General features: G+C 50.1%; 1 long non-coding RNA gene across 1 annotated transcript; it reads right to left on the bottom strand.

Moving 5' to 3' along the window:
* Positions 1-1,487: 1,487 nt before the first annotated feature.
* LOC146180568 (uncharacterized) lies at positions 1,488-3,427 on the bottom strand. Its single transcript, XR_014700386.1, has 3 exons — positions 3,392-3,427; positions 2,063-2,174; positions 1,488-1,576 (listed from the first exon to the last, which is right to left on the bottom strand). It is a non-coding gene; the product is annotated as an uncharacterized LOC146180568 (long non-coding RNA).
* Between the last annotated feature and the right edge of the window lie 2,684 nt (positions 3,428-6,111).

The raw sequence follows: 6,111 nt of genomic DNA, 5'->3' as shown, positions 1-6,111 counted from the left end.
TTGCGGCTGTTAGGATGCACGGTGGGAGCTTCCTAAAAGAATGTTTGAGATCATAGTATATATAGTACTGTGAGAATATACGGTCAGTATTTTTCAGTTAATTCGTTTCGCGCATCTTGCTTCATGGGGGCCTGCAGCACTCGAGCACTCTATATCAACTGCCGTGCAATAACTTCTCACTTGTGGATGATGGCCTTCTCCGCCTCCGTGTTGTACGCTAGCAAAAGTGCTAGCAGCAGCAGCGAGGAACCCACCAGCACCGCCAACATCACGCGCGCGCCGACTTTGGGCTGCAAGTGTGAGAAGCAGCATAGTAAGACAACGGTTGGGATGGGGCACTCTATTTCATAACACCCTGATCCGACGGTGGGGAAAGCTGGACAATGCAAACCATGCAATCGGATGAACAGCACTGCCCCAAACGCCGACACCTCATCCACAGAAAGTGTGACCCTTGCTGGAATGTTATTGTAATCCTCGCTGTGTAATCGGCGTAATAATGTTCTTGAACTGACTTCACCCAAAAGAATCGGTGGCTAACGCGGTTTTGTCGCAGATAATTTCTTGCTTCAGAAAGACCACTGCGCCACCTCCTCTCTCCCACATAAATACAAGCTACAGAAATCAGCCGCCAACAGACGCGGTAACATCGTAGGTTATATGATGCGGTGTCTGGCAGTGATTGAAGGGCCTTTAAACAGGAACATGTTTGCCGCAATTAAATTCAAGTCTGTGCTTGCTGGTCTGGTTCGTAATTATAGAGTTTAACGTACCAAAGCAACTAAGTCTCCGCGAAGGAGGGTTCTCAATATTGTATGAGGGTAGAGATATGTTAATAAAATTTCAAGGGTTCAACGCTGCTGAACCAAATATTGAGCGAAAGCATTAGCTGCGGGTGGCCGAGCGTTCTTATTCTTCTTCTCTTTTTCTTCTTCCTCAGGCCACATATAAAGCCCCGCTTTAATCAACCCATATGAACGTACCTTAGTGGCCTATACGGGTAACGTGAATGCCACGGTCCTAGCAGGCTGATTCTGACATAACCGTCCCTTGTGAAACGAGACCCAAGTTAGCTCCTGCCAGCTTGGGGTCGTCTACGGGGGTCGTCTAAAGGTCAAAGGTCAATGGTGGTCACCGCCGTGCCACGCTGAAGGCTCAAACTGCGAGCAGTATTGCTTTCGCAGCAATATTATTATTGCGAAAGCAATACTGCGAGCAACAATATTATTACAGAGGAATCAGCTATAAACTGAGCGAGGGTTGTAGGCCTCATAGGCACCTGGTAATAACGTCCTCCGGAGCCCGGTTCGTCTGCGGTGCGGCTGCTGCCACCGCTCCGGTCGCCGTGACTGGCCTCGTCTTCCTCCGTGACGCTGCGCCTGGTTCCTCGAGTGCGGGCGGTGGTGGCTGTGTCCAAGGATGAGGACGAGTAGCTGAGGCCCGAGGTGGCGTACGTGCTGACCGGGGAGGCCACGGTGGGCGCCAAGCCCTGCGCTGCGGCCCTCGAGCGCTGCTCATTCTTGATGCTCGGGAAGCCGTCTCCCTCCACCGGAGTCGGGGGCCGGAGGCGGCGGTTCTGCAACGCCGCGTGCACGGCCAGACGCGCGATTATTTGTGTCAAAGTAAAAAATCAAAGGCCAGAGTGAGTTTAATGCACATCATTTAATACTGAACATTTGGCGTCGGCGTTGTGAGCTAAATATCATGTACATGCCCTTAGCAGATTACATGGCCGACCACTGATTGGTCGGCGGATTGTGTGACGTCAGGACACCACGTGATATGGCCAATTTGGTAAGAGCTGCCAACTTGGGCAGCTCCTTTGAGGTGGAAGTCAGCGATGGGAAACAAACCCTTCGGGACCCTTTGCTCCCGAAACTAGACACGTTACCCCTAAGGGGCTTTATATCAAAGTCGGGTGCTCTTTCTGATAACGCTGTAGCTTGCGGCTTTGTGGTCATGGGTATCGGTAAGGTAAAAGAAGCACAATTACTGATGCGATTCGATACGAGATAAGTGATACGACTCAGCAACTTTGGCGGAGCTTGAATTGAATGCAAACCTGTCGCTTGGAGGCGGCAGCTGCAGCAGCGGCCACTGGTCCGGGGGCCACAACCACGACGCATGCGCCACCGCCTTCTTCCTGGGTCACGTGGCGCTCGTGTAGCCGCCGCCTGGCGGTTGGCGGAAGAACAGGAGCAAGCGACGGATGAATGACACTCCATGAAACGCGGCACTCGTAAATAGGCCGTTATGGAACAGGATCGGAGTGGTTATGGCGACGCTATAACCGCACCTAGCCACACCCTTCTCCCTTCCACTGTACATTCTGCACGTCCGCACTCATGCTCCGCTATTCCCCTAGTCTTAGTCGATAGGATCACCCCATTCTAAAGCTCGCTAATAACCGTTCCTCACTAATACAGTAGACTGAACCACTGACATAAATCGTGCGTTATGTCACGCAAGATGCGGTTTTCAATCAAGCATCAAAATAGTGCGGAGTTGAATACGCTTCAATCAGGAGTTTAGCAGTTCAACTCTAAAACGCACACCCCCGCTGTACTATAGGAGCGCTCGGGTAGTGGTAGACGCGAGCACCTTGTATGCATGTTCGAGTAAAGCACCTAATGGAGCTTGTCGTTAACCAAGCAAGCGGAGAAAGACAGGCAGAATGAAGGCGAGAGGACATCATATGGTCGGTTCTCCCTCGCGGTGCAGCCATTAAAGACGGTGACGTGCCGACACTAATCCACGTGTGTCCTGATTCACCTATTCCTTGTGCTTATCCTTTCCTTATTTTACCACCTGACTTTTAGTTCTAACGCTGGCCGTGCTGCCCACGAGAGCCTATATCTCCAATAGCACTCGCGCATGTATTTAGCGTTACAGCACTCGCAGATCCGCTGGTTTTCTGCAAGGTAATGAGCTAGTGCAGTGCGTTGCTTTTAATACAGCACAACGAAAGACGCACAAACACAGGTTTCTGACAAGCACAGTTGTTTAGGGCCGTCCTTTGTTAGGAGTTAGAACTCATTCCCAAGGTCAAAACTGCTCCAGCCTTCATCTAGTTCTGATCCCAATTTGTGCTGTTTGCGCGACCGTCGTGGTATGCGAAAGCATTGTGCTAAAACTCTCTAAAACGCTTCAGCGCACTGTTGGCGTACACTGTTGTCATCATCGCCGGCAACGGGTCTTTAATTCGCACTTACTCTGTGCTGACATGCGAAAATAGTTTTATTCGCAATAAAAGCAGAGTAGTATAAAAAGCTCATGCGCTCCAAGGACTTAACAATACCCCGATTTAAGTCTTGATCGATTGATACATCCCGCGGGAGTTGTGAAATTGAATCAAAAGGTTCTCGCGTAGAAAATGCACAACTCCTCCTACCTGTAACCAAAGCTCCGGTCTTCGCCTCCGTCGTCGTCTACGCCGATAGAGCTGGTTGTCTTGGAGCAGGCGGCTGTCGAGGGCCTCGACGCGGGCAGCTGCAGATCGGGCCCGCGCGCCGCCGCTGACCCCAGGAACGGCGTGAACGGGGGCCGCAGACCGGCAGGGCGCTGCCTCCCATGGCTGCGCCAGGGAGAATCGGCCCAGCGAGAAGGCACTGCTAGGCGCACCGTTTTACGAGGGAATGGTTCTCGTGCTCAGCGACACTTTCATCCCTTCCTTCTCGGCGGTGGACGCTAAGATCAGGACGCTTGCCAGCTCATTACTTCGGCTGTGGCACTTCGCTCCGAGTGACCATCCATGTGTGTGTGTGTGTGTGTGTGTGTGTGTGTGTGTGTGTGTGTGTGTGTGTGTGTGTGTGTGTGTGTGTGTGTGTGTGTGTGTGTGTGTGTGTGTGTGTGTGTGTGTGTGTGTGTGTGTGTGTGTGTGTGTGTGTGTGTGTGTGTGTGTGTGTGTGTGTGTGTGTGTGTGTGTGTGTGTGTGTGTGTGTGTGTGTGTGTGTGTGTGTGTGTGTGTGTGTGTGTGTGTGTGTGTGTGTGTGTGTGTGTGTGTGTGTGTGTGTGTGTGTGTGTGTGTGTGTGTGTGTGTGTGTGTGTGTGTGTGTGTGTGTGTGTGTGTGTGTGTGTGTGTGTGTGTGTGTGTGTGTGTGTGTGTGTGTGTGTGTGTGTGTGTGTGTGTGTGTGTGTGTGTGTGTGTGTGTGTGTGTGTGTGTGTGTGTGTGTGTGTGTGTGTGTGTGTGTGTGTGTGTGTGTGTGTGTGTGTGTGTGTGTGTGTGTGTGTGTGTGTGTGTGTGTGTGTGTGTGTGTGTGTGTGTGTGTGTGTGTGTGTGTGTGTGTGTGTGTGTGTGTGTGTGTGTGTGTGTGTGTGTGTGTGTGTGTGTGTGTGTGTGTGTGTGTGTGTGTGTGTGTGTGTGTGTGTGTGTGTGTGTGTGTGTGTGTGTGTGTGTGTGTGTGTGTGTGTGTGTGTGTGTGTGTGTGTGTGTGTGTGTGTGTGTGTGTGTGTGTGTGTGTGTGTGTGTGTGTGTGTGTGTGTGTGTGTGTGTGTGTGTGTGTGTGTGTGTGTGTGTGTGTGTGTGTGTGTGTGTGTGTGTGTGTGTGTGTGTGTGTGTGTGTGTGTGTGTGTGTGTGTGTGTGTGTGTGTGTGTGTGTGTGTGTGTGTGTGTGTGTGTGTGTGTGTGTGTGTGTGTGTGTGTGTGTGTGTGTGTGTGTGTGTGTGTGTGTGTGTGTGTGTGCGCGCGCGCGTGCGTGTTACAAAAGCTGCTTGTAGAGCGTCAAACACAGGGTTTAAAACATCTCATTGTGTTTGCAGGCTAGTTCCTTAATCGTCGCAGTTATTTTATGGTATTTTATTTTACGAACCTGTAACAACTCGCAATAAGTCTATATATTTAAGTTTGAGGGGAGAGGAATGTGTCCCGAAATATGGTTGGTAATTATGTTTTCCTCAATTCCTCGAGATGTGTGCTACGACCAGTACGCCTCATAACTCGCAAAGGTGTGTTAAGCGAAGGTTCCTTCCAGGCAGATCCCATTCGCCTAATAATGCTACTAGAGTACAGTGTCCGCGACATTATATGTCACTGATACGCCACGATGCGACAGCGTTGAACAGATAGAGATAAAAGCGGGTATCTGGAGCTCGTAGGATTTAGAAATCGCTTCGAGCTTCCAGATCATGCAGGACACTAAACCAGGGACTAAAAGCAGTCTCTTCCGCACTTTCGCACACACGGCATCCTACGCTGCCGTATTCTTAAATGAAGATCATGGAATCTGGGTGCTGACGTCACCAGCTTGAGTCGTGGCGGGAAGGTTTGTAAATTGAAGTTTTCTGATCTATAAATGCCTGATTTGCTGCCAGGCGAACGCAAGAAGCGCCAGAATGAGCAAGAGAGCCGACTTTTACAGATAACAGAGATTGGATATATATATAATATATATATAAGTGCCTTAACGAACACGTAGGCTTAGGCTTAGTTGTCTTTGGTTGCACCAAAAGACATGGGATCAAGTCTCGGGTGCAGCAGCTGCATTTCAATGCAGGCGAAGTACAAAAAAGGTTAGCTGTGGTTTAGCTTGTGGTTAAACCTGAAGTAAAGTAACGCCAGAGCAATCTGCATAGGTTTACGCTTAGGTTAGGCTTGAAAGTAAAGGCATGGCTTTCGGACATAGTAGTGTACTCTTTGGTTTCAGCTTTATTTATGCCATAGGAGAATCACTTCACGTATGACCACCCCTTGCCTCTCGTCGTTGACCACTCATTCGGGTGTAGAAGATATCTAGTGGTATGACATCGTCTCTGCGTCGAACTACAGGGCACACCGCCGTCACAACGTACGAACGAACCTTCTGTCTTAGCAACCCGCTGTTGTTGTTCGCCTCTACCAACTACCCAGTTATCTGTCTTTCTCTTTGCCTTCTTATTTATTTTTACTTATTCATTTTCTTGTTCTGCTTATTTTCATTTTTCGGCTCAAGGTCAGTGCGACCACGGCCAAGGTGCGACTACGACGAAAGTGCGATCACGGTGAAGAGGCAAAGTGGCTGGCGTAGTGTAGTTCTCGCTACTAAACGCCTGTGTGGTTTGCGATGTCAGAGCCCGGTAAAGTCAATTTTAATTCACACCCTTCTTTAAGGTCTCCCGTAGTGCCCGAACAACTC

The sequence above is a fragment of the Amblyomma maculatum genome, chromosome 8 (assembly GCF_055883805.1).
Source record: "Amblyomma maculatum isolate TAMU_Amacu chromosome 8, ASM5588380v1, whole genome shotgun sequence".
Lineage (NCBI taxonomy): Eukaryota > Metazoa > Arthropoda > Arachnida > Ixodida > Ixodidae > Amblyomma > Amblyomma maculatum.
Note: the sequence above shows the minus strand (reverse complement) of the source record. Positions and strands in the feature narration are given on the sequence as shown.